At 40.6% G+C, this 22,695-nt stretch overlaps 1 long non-coding RNA gene across 1 annotated transcript; it reads right to left on the bottom strand.

Annotated features, from left to right (window-relative positions):
• Nucleotides 1-9,860: 9,860 nt before the first annotated feature.
• LOC121358928 lies at nt 9,861-13,668 on the bottom strand. The gene is made up of 3 exons (XR_005955973.1): nt 13,501-13,668; nt 10,642-10,818; nt 9,861-10,526 (listed from the first exon to the last, which is right to left on the bottom strand). It is a non-coding gene; the product is annotated as an uncharacterized LOC121358928 (long non-coding RNA).
• Nucleotides 13,669-22,695: the final 9,027 nt, after the last annotated feature.

Here is a 22,695-nt window from a genome sequence, read left to right as displayed (position 1 = left end):
TGATGGCAAAACTACCTTGATTTTTGTAATGATAACTACCTTGTTTTTATTTCATACAATTTCTCAGGTTTTGTTGCATCTTCTTTTTCTGTATATTCTATATTGGCTTTAATATATATTCTAGCCTTTTTTTTTTTTCTGTCTGACAGTGTGGTAATATTATTTCACTTTCAAAAAAGGTCAAACCACCTTTTTTGTCTGAAATCTTAAATAAGAATCTCCAGTCACTCTGCAAGCTGGTGCCTCCCCCATGCATTGCAACAGGTTATTAACCCCAGAAACTGGTGGTAGACATCCCAATTTCAATATTGTTTCAGTTGCTGCACAGGTCATTTTACCACATTCCTGCTATAGGCTGCTGGAACCAGAACTCACTCCTGGGTTAATTACTGAAGGAGAAGAATCAGATGAAAATGCCTCTGCTCTGTGTCCATGGCAGGTGACAGAGGGCAAGAATCTTCCTGCACATCCAGCTGGCATGTGGAGGAGAGTTGGGGTGGGATTCTGGGCTGTACCAGTGTAGAAGTTTTCCCCCTTGGATGTCCATAATTATCACCATGTGTCACTGAACTGGCCAGCACATGAAAAACTCACACCAGGGCATGGCATAAACTGTCTTTTGCCATGCTGGTGTTTGGGGAGATGGGGACTTTGATGGAATGGAGGATGGGTGTGCCACACTGAGAAACAGACATAAAAGGGGGGGGGGCTGTTCAGGATAGATTATGCTGGAAGGAAGGGAGGGGCAAGCCCCTGCTCTTGGGGGCACATCAGGTAGTAGGGAACAAGGCTGTGAGAAATCATACTGGCAAAACTATTCATTTTAGTATATTTGAACTTTAACCAACTCCTGACCTTGAAAACTGGGAACAAGACTTTTGAAGTAGTTATTGAAAAGATGCAAGAGGCAGTAGAGATTTCCTAAAGAGGAAGCAGGTGAGTAGACACCCAGAGCCTTTCCCTTTGAGAGCTTCCTAGCCAGCCCATGAACATGGTGAATGAAAGGCTGACAATAAACACAGAGCTAAAGATACTTCCCATCTCTGGGGCTTTAATTTTACATGTACCAGGCTGTTTAAGAAGATATCACAGCCTCTGGAAGGAAGCAATAGGAAACTTTAAACTCCAACGAGGAGATCTTTCTTTTCTGTCAGAGAAAAGGGCAACTTAATTACCCTGTTCTGCTTTGCTCAGCCATCGTGGTGTTCCTGCTGAATACAAAATGCTGAGCAGGAGTGAGGGCTTAATAGAAGAACCAGCACTGAGCTGATTCACTCTGTTTTGAGAAATGACTTATTATTTATTTGCTGGTGTCAGTTTTGCCATTAGCTCTAAGGAGAGAAGTAAACAATATTTTTCTGACGCACCCGTCAGTCCTTCCTCAGAATGCACAGTTGCTCAGTTCATAACTGGAGATGTTTTTATGGTGGGGTTGCAGGCATTTTAACTGCCCTGCTGCCCCTTTGCCTACAGCCAGTCTCTCGTGCTGTTGAGACTTTACTGGGCCTCAGAGTTTGTATTTTAATGAACAAAGGTTTGCTGGTTATATCATTAATCTTCTATGTACCTTCCACCCCATTTTCTTCCCTGTCAAAAGACTGTAATCTCTTGCAATGATATAAAAATTGCAAAAACAGTGATTTTCAAATCATTGTTTCTGTAGTTAATTTTCCAAAATGTACTTTTCAAAGCTTTGTAAATTTTTGGCTTTTCCTTGGTCCTTTTTTGTGTGTTTGAGGGGGAGGACTTGTTGCTGTTTTGGTTTGGTTTTGGTTAGTGGTTTTTTGTGGTTTCTTTTTTTAAGGATTTTAGGTAGAATTTTCTGTCATTAAGTCTTTTATGCAGCAAATATAAACCAGATTCTTGTTGCAGCGCACCCCAAATAATGTGAATGACTGCTATAGAGATTCAGCCTTTTAAAGAGAAATTGTACAATATTATCAATGGACATGTTGTCTGAAAAGCTAACTTTTAAATTTTTAAATTAAAAAAAAAGAAGGATCTTAGTCTGCTATCATTGTTTTTCACCTCTTCATAAATAATGTTAACCTTCATAAGTTTATCTAATTGTACTATGGATTTTTTTTATCAAAGGAAAAAAAAAAAAAAAAACAAAAAACAAACCAGAAGTCCTTTATGCATGTCAAAGAGCCATTTACAGAAGACCATTTTCTTCCCCTCACTGACATTTCAGACAGGGAAGTTGAATCACTTACAAAAGGAATTCTGATGTCAGTATTGTAAAAATATTCATTTTTCTAGTGTTGAAGACTCATAAACCTGGAAGTTCTTAAAGCTTTTCTGCCATCAGACTAAAACCTGTGAAGAACTCCCAGACTGAGGTATTTATTTATTATTCTTCACTTTTGACATTTTATGACCCCACACTGGCTAGATGAGTAATTCTATCAGTGCTAATTCTAACCAGATAATCAAACAAAGTATGAGTAAAAACATTGCGCTGTGGGACAACATCCCCTCAGAGACCTAACTTACACTTTCCTTCCTCTGAACCCTTCTGTCTCTCATCTCTGTCCTCCACATCCTGTTACCACAGAAAACATATGGCATGACAATTCTGGGGAATAATCTCTTATGAGAACAATTTCTGTATTTGAAAGAAGCAGATAACCTTTCAGGAACCCAAGTCCTCCTTTGGACATAAAATTGAAGCCCTGAGCTCCTGAGGTAAATCCTAGCTACTTTTTTATTAATTAGATGTGTAAATCATTTAAGACAGCTGAGAGTGGCTGGCCAGCTTGAGCCTCAGGAATAGCATGGGGAATGCTAGATAAGATAAGAAGGTGATTATTCCTTACTGGAGAAAAAAATAACAGGTAATGTATTGTCTAAGGAGGAGAAGGTTGATGGGGGGAGGGAGGAGAGATTCCACAACATTCCATTAAAAATGTTCCATTAGAAAGACTGTTGACTCCCATTTTTATGGATTTGAGTTCCTACCATCATCATTTTGTGTTTTGTTTACTTTTGAACACCACAAAAGAGGAAGCAGCGAAACAGAATAAGAAAGCACTTCTGCTCTGTGGCCTCAGGGTTGGAAAGCCATGCTCCTCTAGGGCAGGACTCAAAAAGGATATGCAAAACCTAAAAAAAAAGACAGAACAGCACTGGAGAACAAAAAGGAAAATAAATTTTGGCTGTGGAATGAGCCATTGTTTGAGGTGGAACCAGCTCCACAGCTGGGCAGCTCAAGGACTAGGTACAATACATTGATTTTCAGTTATGAAAATGTCTCACAGAGCTCTTTTATATGACATTGGATGCATGTACCTAAAGGAGAATTGCCAATAACAGCTAAATAGAAAAGAGGAAAATTCTTTATAAGAAAACAGATATAATAAAGATTATGAAGATGTATCTTACCAAGAAACCATTATTGTAGCGAGGCTCTAAGTGAGATAAACAGTAAGACAGCTTGTTCATTATAGCACACTGTGCATTGTATGTCATAATAACTGCACTGTACTGATATTCCAGCGCTTCCAAGAAGCTTTACATTGTTGTTTCTCTTATTTACTCAGTAGGCTCCTGATTCAGGGAGGAGATCATCCTGTGCTAATAGAGACTTGAGCACATACGATCCTTGAAATTATTTGGCTAGTTATAGTGCTGTAGAATGTCTTCTCACAATGATGTCTATTCTATAGTTTGTCTTCTGACTGTAAATAAAAGCCATTAAGAAGCCTTATGAGTCAACACTTTGGCACAGCTCTATTTACAACACACCTCTCTATATGGAGATTGTCTGATTATGCTTTACATTCTGACATTTAAATAAGCATATTCTGAGCTTTATTTTCTGAGCATTTAAAAAGCTCCTTAAGAGCTCAAAGCACAATAGCACAGAATAATTTACTGTTGTTTGAAGAAGACTTTCAAACAGCTCTCCAGGTGCCTCTGAAGCGAGTGTTGACTGTTTGCCTGCTGGTGTGAAAGTTGGAGGATGGTGATGCCCAGTGTCACGAGACCTCCTCAGTATGTGGGATCAGCCTGCTTCCACGTGAGCCACAGGCTTGGCTTTTTCCATGCTATGTGAGTTATTTGTAACTACAAAGAGTGTCATATTCAATGACCAGTGGCAGAGGCAATAGATAAAATTTTAGAAATTTCATCTGTACCTCACTCAAGTGCAAAAAATGACCTAAAATAAACTTAGCTTTAGAGAAAGAGAGCTGTCCTGTGATATCTCCAATCTGAGGATATTTCTCCAGCTCCTCTGGTGTTTCCATGTCCTTTATTGTCTCAGGGGTATTTCACAATAATAGGAATCTTCCAGCAAGAGTCTGAGTAGTGCCAGAGATTCAACAGAAAAATGGACTGAAGTGGATTGAATAGCAGATCCTGGGCTTTGCAGCTTTCTGCAGTGTCAAAGAATTTTAAGTCTACGGAGAAAACCTCCTTTTCCATGCCAGCAGGCCTAGGACTGAGTTTCATGACTCCTGCAGCCAGTATCACCCCATCCCCTCTAAAGCTGTGCCCTGTGCCTTAGCCTCTCTACCCATGAGAACGAGTAAGACCCACTGCTCCTGCTTGGTTAAAACCCTTCCTTGCTCCACCCACTCCAGACTGAAGGCTCTTCTCCAGAGAACAGACTGCACTACATCAACACAGGCTCACTGGGAGCAATTGTCTTCACCCAATGTGAATTGGTTGGTGGACATGTATCTCACAGCCACCGTGGGTCATTCTGGCCCAGGGACTCTTGCTTTGGGAATTTAACCTGGTCCTAAGCAATGCCCAAATGGGAGCTGTGCCTCTCTGCCAATCCTTGCCTGTGAGAACTGTGCACCAAAGTGTCATCAAGAGCATGAAACTTTTACAGCAAAAAGTAAAAAGGGAAAAGCAGAGTTTTCTTCAGCAGTGTAGTCCTACACAAAATCTTCTAGTGGTGATTGAACTGATCCAAGCTGGTCTTTTACTCAAGGGATATTTGACAAGAGCTACAGCTCTTGAGCCAGTCCCAGCTGGAGTCACTTGGCACTCTGCTCTCAGCTGTGGCAGGTGTATGTGCCACCTTTGGCTGGCATTATTCCCAGAAATACCCAGGGAGTACAAGTGATACTGAAGAGACACAGTATTTGTCTTATATGATTTTCCCCAAATATTTTGGTTCTTAAACTCTATCTGCTAGAGCCTCCAAAGCTGTTGTGGACATTAAAGTTATTTCTCTATCACAGAAAACTCTATTGCTCATAAACTACTTCTGAGTTTTAGTGAGGTCATTAGTCACTTTCTGGAAGAACACAGTTCAGTAAAGTGCACTAGGAGGCAAAAAACATTTCTGGCAAAAGACACCAGCATGAAGGGTGATTCACCCACAGGAGGATTACAGTAAATTACAAAGCAACCTGGAAAGCTGACAGTAGGGATGAATGCAGGAAAGCAAATGTGATTTTATATAGTAGGAACTTGATATATGAAAGGAAATTAAGATCAAGTTTAAAAAATGATGACTGAGCATAATCAAACTACATCCATCTCATTAAAGCAAGTTTATTTTCAGCTTGTTACTTTGATAGAACTTCCTTATGTTTTCATGCTATATCTTTAGTCTTTGATGAAGGAAGCTGAATAAAACTGTCCATCAATGAAGGTTTATTTTACTCATCTTTTGAGATGTGTGAGCCATATTTACACTCCAACAGCAGGGGATCTTTCCCACAATACCATGACCTGGAGGATTTTCTAGCCTGCAGTAATTGCAGATGCATGCCTGAAGCTGCCTCCTCTGCAGCTGCCGCCTGTGGCTGCTGCAGGGGCAGATCAGGGCATCCTGACAGCTCCTCCAGATGCAGGAACACAAAATGCACCATGATTGAAGAGAAGGGCAGGAGCAAAGGCTGGGCCTGTGCACATCAGAAGCGCATCAAGGAGAGTGGTTTGGGATAAGAAAGTCTCTCTTCTCCTTCATGTCATTATCCACAGATACATTCACACTGTGGGTCACTCCATGACTCTTACCTACTTTCCCAGAAAACTACAATCAAAAAGGCTTTGCTCTTTGAAAGCTAAAGAAAAGAACCGGGTGCATAGACTGAAAAGTCTTTGTTATGAAAGGTGTAAGAAGTGGGCTCAAGTCTCACCAGGGAGTTTGCTTACAGAGAAAACACAAAAAACTCTCTTCAGCTGAGTGACAATACAGTAAGAGGAGAGAACACTGAAAACCCCACATTTTTAGATACAAAGCAGCTATGTGTTTCCTTCAGTTGTGGGAAGTAAGTCTATACCTTTTACTAGGTACTGATGATGCTCTAAAAGAGGATTTTAATAGAGATTTACACATGGCTGAAAATCTGGTCTATTTGGCCAAATACTTTTTAACAGAACTCCTCCTGCTATTACTGAGAATGCCATTAACAAGAATAAGCAAACTTGCTTTAGCCCAGGATCAGCCATCACTCAACTGCTTTTACACAGTTCCAGGAGAATGGAGGGGAATTGGATGTTTTCCAATGGCTCTTGTAAATTTGGAAATCTGTTTGGCTATTAGTGCATGGATATAGCAACATCCATCACAGTATTATACCTATGCACAAGTGCTTGGAAAAAACACAGTCAGGATGTTTCTTTGTTCCTATGTATATTTAATAAGAATACATTCCCTCCTGAGCTGCCTCCTTTACATAGGAGTATCTGCCTGCAGAGCAATGTGCTGTTGGATTAAAGCTACAAAACATGCAGACATCAGCAATATATTGGTTTCTGGCAGCAAGGGTTTGTCACACCCTGTTAGTAAAGAATTTCATTTTCAGCCCAGTATATTGAGTGCAGGACAGGCCGCCCCCTCAGGCTTTAAATTAATGTTTTAAATGAGACAGAAGCATTCCAGGGAAAAGAAATTACCTGAAAATCACACATCTTCTGGCATATAATTCTACTGCATAATTTTGACACTTGAATTAAATCAAATTTGTATCTCTATTCCTATTTCAGAAGGATATTTTTCTAGGTTTCTGATGTAGGAATAAAGGACCAAAGGAAAGAGATATGCAAAAAAACCCAGAGAGGACTTCCATTTGCACATAACAAACACGTTATAAATACCAAAACAAAACCAAGGTCCAGTAATTATGCTAGAATAATCACCAGGACTTAGAGACAAAAACAGAGCCTAGAACACTGATCCAAATGTTTAACAAGATGAAAATTACAAAATCTGGATTCTTTTGCATTTCAGAAATTGTGTACTGAGAAATTTGAAATGAAAATAGATTATTTCTTAAACCTGCAAATTTACTGAAGATAAGGTGGAAAGTAATTGTTTAATAATCATTACTGCCCATGTTTTCTTGTTATTCTTTCCTTTAGCCAAGGAAAAACAGATAAATCAGTGCAACTGTAGGGATTTTATAATATTTGTATGCTTTATTCCTTGGGAGGACTCATGACACAATGAGTAAATTTCCCATTGTCAAGGTTTTGCACAGACTATGTCCTTCCACATTAAAATAGCATGTCTGAAGATTAATGTGCAACAAAAAAAGTTCAATTACTGACAGGACTTTAATGACATTGTGCACAGGGTTTAATGTCTTATCAACTCTGATTTTGGGGCCAAAAATGGCATCTGCCATTTTAGAAACACACAAATGACAGTGCACTTTAAAGGAAGATAGTCTATTTTGTTAAACAAAAAGATCATTTAATTTTACCGGAATAAAGGGGACATAAAAAGAAGTAGGATCTACAATCATCTAGGCCTTATGCAGAGTGAAACCCAAGATATAACCCAAACAGCTTCATACTGTTTAAATCTTGGTGAAAACAAACATTTTAAGGATTTTAGATCTCCACACCATTTGAAAATGCAGAAGGCTTGTGTCAGTTCTTATTCCACATTCACCCTTTGCTGTTATATCTTCTTGTAGCATGAATTCTGATGTGGTTGGAGCGATGAAATGCAGCTGATAAAACAGAGAATTCTGTCCCTGACTTTCAGCCTTCCTAACATCAGGTGCTGGAGCTACTGATCAACAGAAAAGGTAATTTATTTACATAATGGATTTTGGGATGAACAGTGGTCACAGTGCTTGTCATGATTTTCATTCCTACTTAATATTCCTTTGGGAAATGAACAGTGACACAGTACAAGGTGGGAGAGGATGTTGATTCTAGTATATGTTCACACAAAATAATTTGGCTCTGCAAAAATTATCAATCCAAGTTCCAACTTTATAACATGACATTACAGTATAAATATACTTTTTAATTCCACTTTGGTAGGAGCTTGCTAGTGGGTTGACAGAATGGGCATGGGGAATTATACTATTTTCAAAGAAATTTTAGTCCTTATAATGATAAATGTGGGGAAAAGTAAACCACTTTAAAATACTACTGCACTACCAAGGTTCCTTTCTCTGCATATTCTGAATACTCAGGAATTCAGACTAAGGAGGTGTTGAAACCACTTGTGCTCACTTGGGCATCACTTGGGAAAAATGAGGGTTCACTTGGGAAAGACAGCAGCACAGGGCAGGAGAGTGAGGCCAGGACCTCAATCCAGAAAACTTGCTTTTCAGACGTTTTAGCTGCAGCTGCAGGTGAACTTAATTGAAATGGTGATTGTTCACTACTTCTCGTGAGTCTCCCCACAATTTCAGGGATGTGTTTTGGAGGTTACTTCAACACACGTAAAACATGTGGGACAATGTACTGGTGTGTCCATTAGAAAATATGAGAAGCATTGCAAAGCCTGGTTTGATTTTATGCAGTGTAAGCATACATTTCTGTGACTGTTCCTCAAATCCTGATACAGTAATTCTTCACATAAGTTCGAATTTATTTTCTTCTTGCTTCATGTGATTAATCTTTTATGAAAGAAGAAAAAAAAAAAGGTTTCTTTCCACATTGATTATCATCCAAAATCTTAGCTCTGTGACGCAGATGAATTACCATGAGCTTTATTTGTAGATGCACGGTCTTGGCGAGCACAGCAGGATGTGAGAAGCTCAAGGTCAAAGAGTGAGGCAGCACTGAAGGAGAAAACATGCCCTGCTCATCCTGATTCCTGTTCCAGCACTTCTCTGCTGGTTCATCATCCAAATTAGTGTGGGCACAAAGAAAAGGCTTAAGAAATATGCCAAAAATCAGTGTACCTAGGCAGATTATAGAAAGCAGAGGAGAATGTACCATGTCTTTGAATGCCTCCCCCTGCCCAAAGGCAGGCTTATTTATCTCTGGCTCTGCCAGTTCTGTTGCTTTTTTTGTGTAACCTGTTCTTAAAAAACAACACTGGCAATCCCCTCCCTTCATTAGGCAATCTTTCCTGGGAACTGGGCTGTATATCCCAGGTCTCCAGATTTGCCTTTCATTGCAACAGTTCTGGGGAGCTGCTGTTCACATGCTGACTTGTTGTAGCTAGTCTTGATAGAGCTCCACGAGATAAGACATTGTGTGGGCTGCTGCCATCCAGGGTGTTTTGTCCCTGGGTAAGGGCTAGGGCAACGAGGGAGCTTTTGCCTTGGCTGGTGAAGGATGGCTGTAAATTGTCAGTGTGCATGTAGAGCTTTGCAGCCATACAGAACACAGATTCTGGCAGCCACAGCCCTTCAGGAAGAGTTAGAAGGTGCTCTGGCCCACGTAGAGAGCTGGGCTGATGGTGCTGTGGCTAGGCACAAGTCAGCAAAGAGTTTCAGATGGTCTTCTGAGAGAGCAAGAGCCCTGGCAGCTTTGGAAGCAGAGGAAGGGCAGTCTCAGGAGTGAGCAGGAAATAGGAGGCAAAATATGTAAATATTAAGATGCTACAATACAGAAATTGAAGGGCTTTTTTGGAGAAAACCTAAGGGATGGATTTCAACCTTACAACCCTAAGGGCAGAGAATAAAATATTAATACATAACTCTTTTTTTTCATTTTTATTGAGTCTAGGTGGGTGCTTTCTTAATGCCACCCCTTATATACCCAGTACTTATTCTGTCTAAATATCAGTACATCAGTTCACATCTGTAAATCAAGACCAACATGTCTCTCTAAGCCCATTAGCCATTCCTAGTGACTACATCCATTGTAATGAATATTATACTTTAATAATTGATGTTTCACACACCCTATTTTTCTCTTCTTTGCACTGGGACCTTCTCCAAATGCATCAGAAGCACTCCTGGTAAATGGAAGGTAATGATGAAGTGAAACTACAACTTCACTTCACACAGTGATCTTTTCCCTTTTGTTGGTGGTCAGAATTTACATGTTAAATTAGAGTCAAATTTCAGCTCAATCACTGGATTCCTGTTACAATCCTAAGGAATTGAGGTTTTGTGATACTTTCTCCAAATTCAGTAGAAAGGAAATAATGAAACATTCATGTAAGTAAATTAAAGCTCCACACCCTATTAGTCATAGAACTTGAAAGTAATTTGAAATCTTGAGTATATATGAATTATTGAACAATGAGTGAAAATGAAAGAAAATGCGGACTATAACTTGCACTTCCACCTTTGTGTAAATTGCTACTGCGGTACCTCTGTTCAGTAATTTCAGGGCAGCATTGAAAGAGCAGCAGAAACCTGTAATATTTAAAAACAGTAGGAGCCTTATTACATAGAAAAGCCAGAAGGCAGCAACAGATCAAAGATGAGAAAGGTCATAAAAGGGAATGTGGATGGTTCCAGTTAGTCCCACCTGAGCTCATGGATAGGTTGAGTTCTACACCTCTTCTGGTTGCCCTCCTTCCATTTGGCCGGTGGAGAAGGACACATTAACACATTTTGTTAAAGACAGCTGGGGCAAGCTGAGAACAAAGGTGTGCCCCAGCATCATCTCTGCAAGTGGATGTGAACTCTGTCCAATAGTTGCCATCTGTGGGATGAATGGGTAAAAGATTTTTTTTATAATACAGAGATAGGCACTGCAGAATAGCTATACAGAGGTACAGATTCAGCTTTTAGAATAGGTGTATGTACAACGTTGAATTTTGTAAAAGGTTTTTTTCCTGGTGTTTAGGTTTTTACATATTCCCAATTTTTATGTGGATATTTACCTCAACAATTTTAGGACACTTTTTTAAAATTTTCTCTTTTTCTTGGTATGAAGATTTGAGTAGCACTTTTTTTTTTTTATGGCCAACCCCCAAGTCTCATTCAATTTTTTCAACTCCTCAGAACCTGTGCCTTCACTCATTAGCTCTTCCTGTATCCTACAGATTTCTGTTCTGGAATAATCTTTAATGTGCGCTCTTTTTTTGATCCTTCTAGTTAATTTAACCCCACATGAGGCAAGACTAACTTCTGCAGCCACCACTTTCATGGTAGCATTATGTTTTAACAAGACCAGATGCAAAGCCTTTCTTTGCTTAGGAATGTGTTTCTCAATTGCAAACAAATTTCATGGCTATCAAACTAGATATCTGATTTTCATGTCTAATTGATGTCTGAGAACTAAAAACCTTCCATTGTCATTTGTAATATTTATCTTCCTATATTGTTAATATTTTTTCTGTAAGTAAAGTACTTGAGTGTTTTTCTTAAGTAACCTTAAGGATTTTTTTTTCTATGCCATCACCACTACTGATGAGATTTCAGCAGTCTGCTATTTATTTCTCTTTTCTCATTACTATTTCAATCTCAGAGATAAAATCTTGATTGCTATTTGATTGTGGTTTAGTTTTCTCTACAGTATTTGTTCTTACATTCTGCACAGTAGTTCCAGTTCCCAGATTTTATTTTCTGGACTTCAAGAACTTCTTGTATATTAATTTCTCAGTTGTTTCTCACCAGTATCTCTTAGTTTCATACATAGAAACTCATTAACCATACCTTCTATCTGATGACTTTTGCAAGAATCATTCTTTCTCCCAGTTCTGCTTCCTCTCTGCTCTCCCTTCCTTCTTTTTTTTTCCTTTCTGATCAATAGCTGGGATCTCTAAGATCCTCTACCAATCTTCTCCCTTTAGTCCATAAATTAAATTCACAGTCATGCACAGACCTCACACACCAACTTTGATAGAGTTCAAGAGGAGTCCTTTCTCTACAAAAGCTTTCTGATATTTTCTAATGAAAAACTTTCTTCTACTATCAAACTTTGTGTTCTTTTAATATTTATTGTTTTGACACGTCACTTCATTAAATCCAGCCAAGCTTCAAATGTCTGTTCAGAAATGAGGTTTCTAAGCCTGTCTATACCAGATCTGTCTCTTGGCTGTTTTCTCTGAGACGATATGATCCTTCAGTTTAAAGAAAAACTTAGGCTGGCCAAAGGCAAAGCTGGAAAAGGCAGGCAAATTTTGCATTTGTAGTTAATTTTAGAATGAGCTGAAGAACCTTTTTGACAAGTACAAGCTGTACTTTCATAATGGCCACACTGGCACAGCCTGTGTAGCACTGGAAGGGCCAAGTGGCAAGTTCTCTCTGCAGTCATGAAATGAGATACTGGCCCTTGTCTGCGAGAAGGCACATGAACCTCGGGGTGCTGTTTGCTCTTTGTCACAGGAGACCTGTGTGAGAGGGCTCCAAGCAGCACTTTGGAGACAGGCCAGCAGCTTCCTTTGCCAGTCGAAATCAACCGTTCACAAACAGGTTCGTTTGTGCAAGTTATCTGGCACCTGGAGAAAAGTCAGGCTGAGAGGAAACAGGAGTCCTTTGTGAATGTCTCATAAATAAGAAAAGAAACTAATTTAACCAAGCACTCTAGAAAACAGTATGAGCAGTTTCAGTTTTAAGCTAGAGCACTCTTACTGAACCAGCTGTAAGAATATGAGTACAGATTTATGTAGTGACAACTTGCTAGCTATCTTTTGCGAAATCATTGTGCCATTTTTAAATAGTTAATTAAGTCCTTTAAGTATCAAGGCTCCAGGAAGTGATAAGACAGCTTGTGAAAAAGCAGCTTGGGCAGCTCAGGTGCTTGCTGCTTGGGTAAAGTATTTACAGGATACCTTTGGTTATTCCAGGTGAGATGGACTGCACATTGCCAGGCATGCAGTGGCTAGGTAGGACTGGCAATTCTTTGAAGAAAGGTAGAGCTCTTAAGAGTTCAGGAGAAAAGGGGGAATCTTACTTCTCCTTTTACCTGTGTGAATATAATGCATGACTTCTTGATTTGTAACATGAAATTTCTCTGCATGCACTTCCAGTGTGACTGAAAAAATAGATATAATGCTGCTGATTAAAAGTATAACCTTAAAAACAAAAGTGCACCAGAGGTTTTGCTCTCCAGCTCACCAAGGACATTGATCAATGCTCAGCAAAACCTCTTCATCTCACCTCTCACCTCACCTCTCACTGTCACCTCTGGAGAAATCACAGAATAACAGAGTAAGTATCTGGCTTCCTCCTTGTTCAGGCTTTTAACCTCATTGTGTGAGCCCAGCGAAGAAGCAGCAATGATGTAAGTAGGTAAATTAAAGACTGAGAACACTTCTGGTCTCTGTTCCTCCTCCTTTTTTTTTTCCACTCCCAAATTAGGAAAACGTATACCAGGATTTTAATAAGGATCAAAGGGGTTAAACCAGAACATGACTTTTAGACGCAAAATGGGACTTACCTTGCTGTTTTCTGTTCACCAGACTTTTATGCCCTGAAATGAGGCTGTGGGAATTCAGTTTGCTTGCATGGGGTATGACATCTACAGCATAAATTTTTCTGTTGTTATTTAATTTAGCACTGCAAAGCACCCACCAATTCTATTTGAGGCTCCATCAATGCTCTTAATGTTGCCACTGTGGATAGGCTGTTTATTTCAACAGATAGTCCTCAGAACCTGATAAATTTAAAATGTTGAGGCTAGTGTTGGAGATTGCACCACCAGTGCCAAGATTGCACCACCAGTGCCAAGACAAAATAAGATTGAGATAAGTGGAGCTATTAAAAACATAGGGTATTACTGCTGGAAAAATTCTGTTTCCTTTTATTTAAATGACAACACATGCAGTTTACTGAAACTAGTAGATGGAGATGTTTTCTTTTCTTTTTTTTTTTTCTTCATTATTTGTTTTTTATGATCAACATTTCACAAAGAGTGAAAATGGTAGCAAAGGCCTTTTTCATTCCTTAGTTTTAATTTTCTGACACTGGACATGCCAGCACCTGTGTGTGAAGCAGTGCTCACCTCCCACCACACAATCCCAGAGGGCTGTCGAAGCTTCTACCTGCTCTCACGTAGTGCATGTGCTACCCAGACACTGGAGACTGTTGATGGTGTGGAGTAGGGCAGGGCATTCAGTGGTGGTACACGACTCACTGCTGAACCATCACATCAGCTGGCATTAGTTCTGACCCCTAACCCATATAAATCCTATTGAATGTATGCCTATTCAAGTATATGAAAGAAGATGGGCATAGTGAAGATAATGTGAAGAAAAGGAAGTATTATGCTCACAGCAATGCTATGGGCCCTTGCTGTGACATACACAGTGCATAGTTGGTGCTGTAGGGCCACCCTTATTTTACCTGTGATATGCCAGGAAACTTTCCCAGCTTTGTTCTGCAACCCCCCCACTGCAATTCTTGGCAGCACCTTGCTTTTATTGTGGTGAAATATCTCTTTACACAAAGTGCCCAGGGACACAATGGAACATTAGTCTCTACCAGGAGGCAAGTATTAAATACCATTAATGAAATAATAGTCAACAGTACCCAAATGGATTCCCATGGGAGAGGGAAGTGTTTCCCTGTTTCTCCAGTGCAGGTGTAGGCACAGCAGTACCACCTTTCTGATTCTTCCTCCATAAAAATTTCCAAAAGCCAACCAGTTCCCTATTTTCTGGGAGAAGAACAGCCCGTTCCTCTCTAAAAGTATCCTCCTGATACTTGCTGATGGCGGAATATCCAACTCAGTCAGTGACTGAAGCTTTGAAAACAGCCCTTTTTGCCCTGGAAGTTAATTTAAAATGAGCTGCATTTTTGATGCTGTCAGAAAGCTTGGCTGGTTAGTCCTCAAAGGTTACGAACAACAGGAGAGAAGGGAGGGTTCCTGTTGTGCTATGGCAACTGTCACAAACTCGTGTACACATTAGCAAGATCAAACGTTTGCTCAGCCTGGGAAAGAGCAGGTAAACACCACACTAATCCCTCTGGAGCTGTGGGACACACGGGCTGCCAGCATGTACGGCTTTCGTCAAGAGATGCAAGAAGTCAGTCAGGATTCATTTCTCTCCTTGCAGTTTATTTATTCAAGGTTTGTGCTTTGCAAGGCTGCCCCACTTGTTCCTTGTCATGCAGCTGTGCTGACTGAAGTACAAGGGAGCGTAGCACAAAGGGAGAAGGAACTTCAAGAGGTCAGCTTTGCACTAGAGAAGCAGAGAGCAAGCTCATAGCAAGGTACCAGGGACCTGTAAGTTCTGGCTGCAAGCTCGGCACTTCCTTAACCATCAGACCTATCTGGCTCCAGCAATATGTTCCCAATGAGCTGAGCTGGATGTTGAGGATGCATTTATAGTAAGGGCAACATGCCTTTGAGCTGAAGTAGAAAGTACATCCATCACCATAAGTGCCTGAATCAGGGTTTCCCCATGGATACCTTCTTTCCTTTGGGATCCAGGCTCCAAAGGCTGGGTTTTGGTATGATCCCAGAAAAGCTTAAAAGGATACTGGTTAACTTGAGTGAGAAATGACTTAGGTTAATTTTATATCCTCCTAACAGTGCTGAAAAAAGACTGTCAATCTGTACTAAAATCTGAGAGAGTACTACAGGCTGTGCAGAACACAAGCACAAAATTGCGATTAGCCTTGCATGCGTAATTATTTTCAAGCCATGTGAATTAAAGGAAAAAAACCCTCTGAAACATTGAGGTGGACATCTCAGAGGTGCCTTCACTTTGAATCAATCCAGGTGTGTACTATGGAGGAAAATAAAGTCCTGAAGAACTGAAAAGGCAATATGAGATTCTGGTGACACTGGAAATCTGCTTCCTTGTTTGTCCAGATCCATCAGCATCTAAGGAGCAGTGCTTTGGCTTAGCTACCTTGGAATATGTTAAAAGAGACCCGTCTCTGTGTACATTGCTTAGGTTTTCTTTTAAGTGCCTTTCCAAATTTGTTTTCCTAAGGCCTTAATCAAAATTTTATAAGTAAGGAAAGATACATTTAGCAGAGTCTAGTGGGTGTTAGTGGTCGGTAAGTGCCTGCTAAACCTGGAGGAAATGCTGCTTCCAGAAAAGGAAGATGTTGACATGAAAAAGTGTGTGCAGGGAGAGACCTGCCCCCTCCATCCATCCTGCTGAGCCAGACAGACACACAGCCAGGGGGGCAGGACAGGCAGTGGCAGTGGAGCTGTTGTCAAAGCTTAGTGGCCAGGACATTTCAATAAGGTACAGAAGAAAACCAGGCTGCATTCCTGCATCCTGCAATGTTTACAAGTGCTTCCTGAGACAACAGAGAGAAAAAAATGATTTGGTTTTCTTAATCTGAAGGAGATAATACAGACATTGCTTCACCCACACAACTCAAGTGAAGATGCAAAATTCACATGCCCAGAGCTATGGAGAGCTGGGCAATTCTGCATCTTCTGCATTGAAAATGTGTCCTCAGCTGAGGGGCAATGGATAGAGGGGATAGTGAGGAAAACTCTTCCCTGTCTGAAACTAAGGGAGTTTTGGTTTGGAAGTGCAGGAATGCATCTCAATGTGTGAAATTTCTTAAACTGCATCAAAGACATTGATCAAAGTCCAACATTTACCTTTCTTTCTTTGAATCCCATGGTCTGTTGCTTGTGTGGAAAAAATTATGGGTTTTGTGCTCTTAAGGGGAGGAGATAATGAAAAATTCAGAGGGCTCACAGCCTGTGGTAAGGTTGATAAACTGGCTTCTAATTAACTGCCAGTTCTGAGAGCAGGGAGTGAGTCTTCATGCTGCAACCTGTGACTGCAGCGAGTCTTGCTCTGCGGTGCTACAGCCACCTCACATGGTAAGAGGATGGTAGGTGACTCAAAACAAAGCAAAAAAGCTTCAAAATTATTTTGGTTTATTTTTTACTTTAAAATATGAAAGTTGCCACTGGCAAATTTTTAACTTTGTAGAAGGGACCTTAGGCTACAACTCTTTACTATTACTTCTGCTGCAATTTGAATCCAGAGAAACTGGTGAAGGTTTTCTGGAATAAAATGTCTTTGAACACCCTGAAAAATCAGTGATATATTCCTGATATGACAGGTAATCCAGTTTATATTTCACTGTTTACTTTGTAAGCAGGGAAAGCTTTGCTCTTACAAGATTTTTTCTTACAGTTTTAACAGCAAGATGAATGTATGGCACTTTGTGAATATGGCAGCTGAGTTCTGTTTCACTGCTCTTTAAAATATTCTCTGCTTTCTCTCTGTTGAAGAAAAATCAAGGCATTATCAGGGATTTGCTTTTTCACTACAAATGCAAATGCACAGGATGACAGCTGAGCCTCACTGATTTAAGACTTCACAGACCCGTCTTGTAAACATTAATGGCATTTGAGTCATCTTGTCTGCCTCCTCACAGCCACACAGAAAGTATTAAATGTTGGGGCAGTGGGGGAGGCAGGGGAACCCTTAGGTTTAAGATGCTGTCCACAGCTGTCATGAAAGTTCAGTCTAACTTACAAGATTTATCGAGTTTGGAGACCTTTTTTATCTGTTTCCTACCTATATAAAATGAATAAAAAAACAGACAAGAAAGCTTCCTAATAAGGCAGTCTAGATCTGAAGAGCAAATTAAGGTCAATTCCTGAACAAAATTGAAGCGTGAGCTACTTTTCTTTTTCAAGTAGTTTTACTTATGTTAATAGTCATGGTTCCTTAGTTTATGAATAATTCATGTGTATGAGTCTCCACAAGACTTGAGCCTGCAGGTTACAAACTTGTATTAAGCACTGAGTGACTTAAAAATACATTGGTAAAGAAGTACAGAAGAACTTTTATTTGGTGCTAAAGACAATTGCAATGCAACAGTTAATTATTGTGAATAAAGATGGTTAAACAAACACCATCTACATAAGCAATGGAGTAAATATCTTCAGTATGTCTTCAGCCTGCTGTATTGCATATTGTGCCTTCATTTTATGCAGGAAAATTTTAAGAAGGATATGGCTACGTTCCTCCGAAGCAATTAAGCAGTATATATCAGACAAAGGTTTTGGCACAAAGGTTTTGGCAGAAGAATGATTACTCCAATTTAAAGTCTTATTTATTTTCTCTTTTTATCCACCTGTATGTTCTCTATGCTTCTGAGCAAGGTGAGCCACAATCCTGGGGTCTTTGTTCTGGTGATGTTTTTTCAGTGGTGGCCATTCCTGGTGATTCTCACCACCCCAGCGACAAGTGGAGAGCAATGTCAGACTCCCTGGTTCCCATTGCCCACCACTGATGTCTGTTGGTATCATTCAGGATATTGTACAGCTTGACAAAACAGGGTCTTCAACATGCATGAGGGGTCTCAACTGGAAACAGAATCCTAGGAGGTCCTGTCTTTATTTGATCCAAAGTTCTCCTGAAAGAGAAAGAGGCATCTTGCAAGACCTGATCTCTTTCGTTTTCTTTAGCAGTCAGTCCACAGTCACTCCTCTCTGCTTGTAGGGTTTTCCTACACACTGTTCTTCCGTCTGCTACACACAGATCATGGAAGCAGGGGCTCAGCAGGAGAGCACAGCATGGAGGCAGAGGTCAGGCAGGGAAGGGAAAAAATAAAGGAGAGTGAAGAATAATGAGGAGGGTTACATGTCAGAGAAGAAGAAGAGGCAGAGACTGTCAGAAGGTGGGAAGAGAATGTCCCAGTGCTTGTGGGAAGCCTGTGAAGTTCCATCTGTCTGTACATGGACATGCTGAAAAGGAGGCTGAAATGGCATCTCCTCCATATCGTGACTGCTGCAAGTTTCAGTCATGACTCGGTGGGGCCCCTGCATCAAGTAATTTTTTTCCACCTTAGCATACATTTGTTGAGTTCATTCTGAATAACTGACATGTGACAGACTGATTGCATGCTAAACCTCTCCAGGAAGAGCTGAATGAGTGTTTGTTTGGGTTTTTTTTTAAATCTATATACCATATCTGTTATACACTCTGTGCCAAAAAACTATTTAGTACTGCACAACAGGATGTGTGTTTTGGAATTAGAGTGAGTGAAAGAGGTCATCTGCACTTAGCAATGACAGGTTGCAGCGGATATAATCCAGCCCTTTGCACTCAAGAGTTTGTACTTTTGAAAGGCAGCCACACTCAGAACAGCACTGTGACATTTCCAACAAATAAAAAAACCTTCAGCCCAAAGACAGGTTGTTCCTGTCAGCCTGTGGAACTTGGGAGTATGAATACACATTCAAATAGCATTGCATGAAGCAATGCAGCTCCTTGGGTGAGAAGGCCATGGTATGGTGGAGGAGAAAGCAAGCTGGAAATTGTTTGTAGTTTCAACTCCATAAGCTTTTTTTAATCCTGGGTCCTGGCCATGAGTCAGGGGCTGGGGAACACTGCATCCACCAGCTGCAAAACCCCTGCCCTGGTGGCCCCAGCCAAAGGACCTCTTTGGTCTTTTGCTCCATAATTTCTGCTGAAACCATTAGTTTTATCTCTTGTATTTGTCCTCTTTGTCTCAGTAGCCCAGTAACTATATCCCATTCTGTGCATCTTACACCACAAGTTGAGATTTGTGTCTTGCCAGTTGGTGCTGTTTCAGTTGTTCACCCGACAATGTCTAAAAGCTCCCTTTGTCCTTGTGACCTGTTCCATTAAACAGTTGTCCCTGGACAGTAAGGGTAGGCTTTAATGACATTTGGATGCTTTCTGCTCTGAGTAAAGGATAAGACATAGATATATCTGACAAATGATCAGGAGGGGTAGGAGGGACCTGTATGTGCTTGGTCTCATTAACAACATGAAGTAAAGAGCTGAGCTCTCCTGCCTGATTACCGTCAGGTTTAAAAGGTCAGCTAGGGATGATGGCTGTGAAGGCATTCAGATACTTGAGGAGATTGTCACCAAGTTGTAGGCATTGTTTTCCAGTACCTGTTGTTTAATTAGAAGAGCAGGTATTAACGTATCCTTCCCTTTGCTGGGTGCTTTGCTGACCCCTCTCCTCCCTCTGCATGTTACACAGGCACACAGGGGAGATGGGGGGTGTGAGCATGGGGCTCATTGGGGTGATGTTGGGAGACTGTCTCCACCACAGGTATTTTTCTGACCTCGAGTAAATTGTATAGCTTTCTTCATCCAATCCTTCCCCTTTTAAACAGTACTTTATGTCTGCCCAGCATATTGTAGCAGTGCACCAAGATACCTAAACTGCCTTTTAACCCCTGTGAGACAGAGGTTATATTAATCCAAGTGAAGTGTGGCATTTATATACCTCAGGACTACTTGATTAGGTCTTTGATATGTGACACTGCACTGAGCCATATAAATGCTCCTTGTTACCAGTGTTTTAACATTTTTGACTTTGGAACTCCTGAAATATTTCAGAAAAGGTACAGACAGCTTCACAAATGTCCCAGATGTAGGTTGTGTGTATGTGAATGACCTTTCCTTAGCCTCTGCTCCCTTCAGATCACATACAGGTCAAACCCTCCTTCAGTAAGTGCATTATAATAGAAAATCTTTCTTTTTGCTTGTGTTTTTTTCCAGCAAGCAATACATGATATTGAGGCAGTAAACGGCTTAGCACAGGCAGAGAGAGGAAAACACCCCAGCAGTGGGGGGGTCTAGGTAATGTTAGTTATTTGAGGAGTCCATGGTGAGCCTGCCCAGCTACCTGCCTGGGGCTGTGTGCCCACACTAAGGGAAGGCTGTGCACTCACAGTGCTGCCACACAGCCACAGACACGGGCACAGTGCTTGTGTGCTTCTCCCCATACAATTCAGTGTCCCCAAGGCACTAAATTGGATCACTGTGTGAATCTTGGATTATACTATCCATCTTTCCTTTCTGGAAGCATGTTTTCACTCAAATGTCATGTAAAGATTTTTTTTTTCTTTTTATCATCTGCTTGATCTTTCTGTTGATGGGTCTGTTGCTTCTTACTCCGATGACATTCAGAGTTGTGCAAGTGCTTTGCAAACATGGGAGAAGATGAGTCTCTGCTTGAATGAGATTGCAATCTTCGAAGGCAACAGCAAACACTGAGCATGTGGCTAACTCCTGAAAGCACATCTGAGAAAAGCTGGCTGAAAAAAACCATTGTTGTTAGGAGCAAAGTCTTAAAATTCCAAACATTTAAAAACAAATTAAATTCTCTGATTTGTCATAAATTAGTTTTATTGTGTGTATTATTCTTTGTGCTTTCTTGTGAAGTATTGTCATAGTGTCGCAATGCCTTTTCCACTGATTTATCAGAGACTGAGATTTTAGCAGGTAAACATTTTAGTAGCTATTATGGTAACTATGTCAAAATATTGGATGAAAAACAATTAAGCAGCTCAACCCTTTTACAAAATAAGAAAAACATTATTATTATTTTGTTGCAAGGAATTTTGTTTTGGGAAAAAGTACCTCTTGCCAAAGTAATTTATTGAGAAAAAGCCAACTGTCTTTTGTGGCTCCTGTGTCTCAGAGAGCCTTCAGCCTGTGCAATGCAGAGCCTGGCCCTGAGGTATGAGGGCCAGTTTCCATACTTTGACTGGAGTGCTGCCAGACAGGTGCTTGTACATTGCTCAGTGTCGGTGAGGCAGCTCCACCCCAACCCACAGCAAAGAGACCTTTCTTATTATAACCAAATCTTGGCTTTTTTTCCCTGCTGTGTAGTCTGTGACATAGAGCACAATTTTTTCATGTGCATCACTTTATTTCCAGCAGGGAATTTACAGAGCAACTGTATACTTCCTGGTACTATAGTATAGTGTATTATACAACTGTATACTTCCTTGGGATTTAAGGCTCTGCCCAGCAAATTAAAACAGGTTAGGAAACTGGTTGTAGGCTTGGAGGTTGGAAAGCAGCTCAAGCACTTGACACAGCACTTGACCTGCTTCTCCTCAGCACCTCATCTTGGGGCTTCTGTGCCATCATTATTATACTCTGGAAAGTTGGGTTTTTTCAGCTCAGAGTGCCTGAAAAAAATGTGACGGTTTTGTCAGCTACATTTTTTTTCTGTGACAGAAGGGTGGTGGTTAGTTTGCAATACCTGCAGGGTAGTGCTGGCATGTGGAGGCATCTGTGGATGCAAATCCCAGCTTAAACTGGACGACAGAGCAGAAGGAGCTAGTCTGATGCAATCACAGCCATCCTGTCTGCTGGGAACTGGGCTTCACCTGTAGCCTCTCCCAAACCTTTCTCAAGAAGAATTTGGGAAAATTTTATCTGGCATATACCAAAACCCCACCTGGAAGCACGTTAAGCATTCACCAGACACATCCAAACATGGGACAATTGGAGGGCCACTGCTCAAACCTGCCACCTGGCCTTGTGAGCTGTGGGTGGGGATACTGCGATGCCTGTGTTGAGGATCAGGATGGGACTGCCCTTGGCACCAGGTGTAGGCATGGATAAGGAAAAACTCAAAATGTCTTTCAATTGTTATTTATCTAATTATTTTTAAATTTCTTTCTCTTTTTTTTTTTTTTTTTTTTTTTGTTGATATGTTGTTATCCTTTGCATCTGATGTTTGTCTTTGAAAATTACCAATTTTCTTCATTTTGAGCCTTCCTGAGTGCTCAGTTCTTTGCAAGCACCATTAGCCTGCAGGCAGCTTTTCCTCTTTGCTACTCTCTTATCTATAAGAAGATTATCAGTTGGCTAATGATTGTATTTTCTTATTCCTCTCTGGACATTTTTTTGCTGCTACTCTT

The sequence above is a fragment of the Pyrgilauda ruficollis genome, unplaced genomic scaffold, assembly GCF_017590135.1.
Source record: "Pyrgilauda ruficollis isolate IOZ18807 unplaced genomic scaffold, ASM1759013v1 scaffold40, whole genome shotgun sequence".
In the NCBI taxonomy this organism is placed as follows: domain Eukaryota; kingdom Metazoa; phylum Chordata; class Aves; order Passeriformes; family Passeridae; genus Pyrgilauda; species Pyrgilauda ruficollis.
This window is presented reverse-complemented; position numbering and strand designations above follow the sequence as displayed.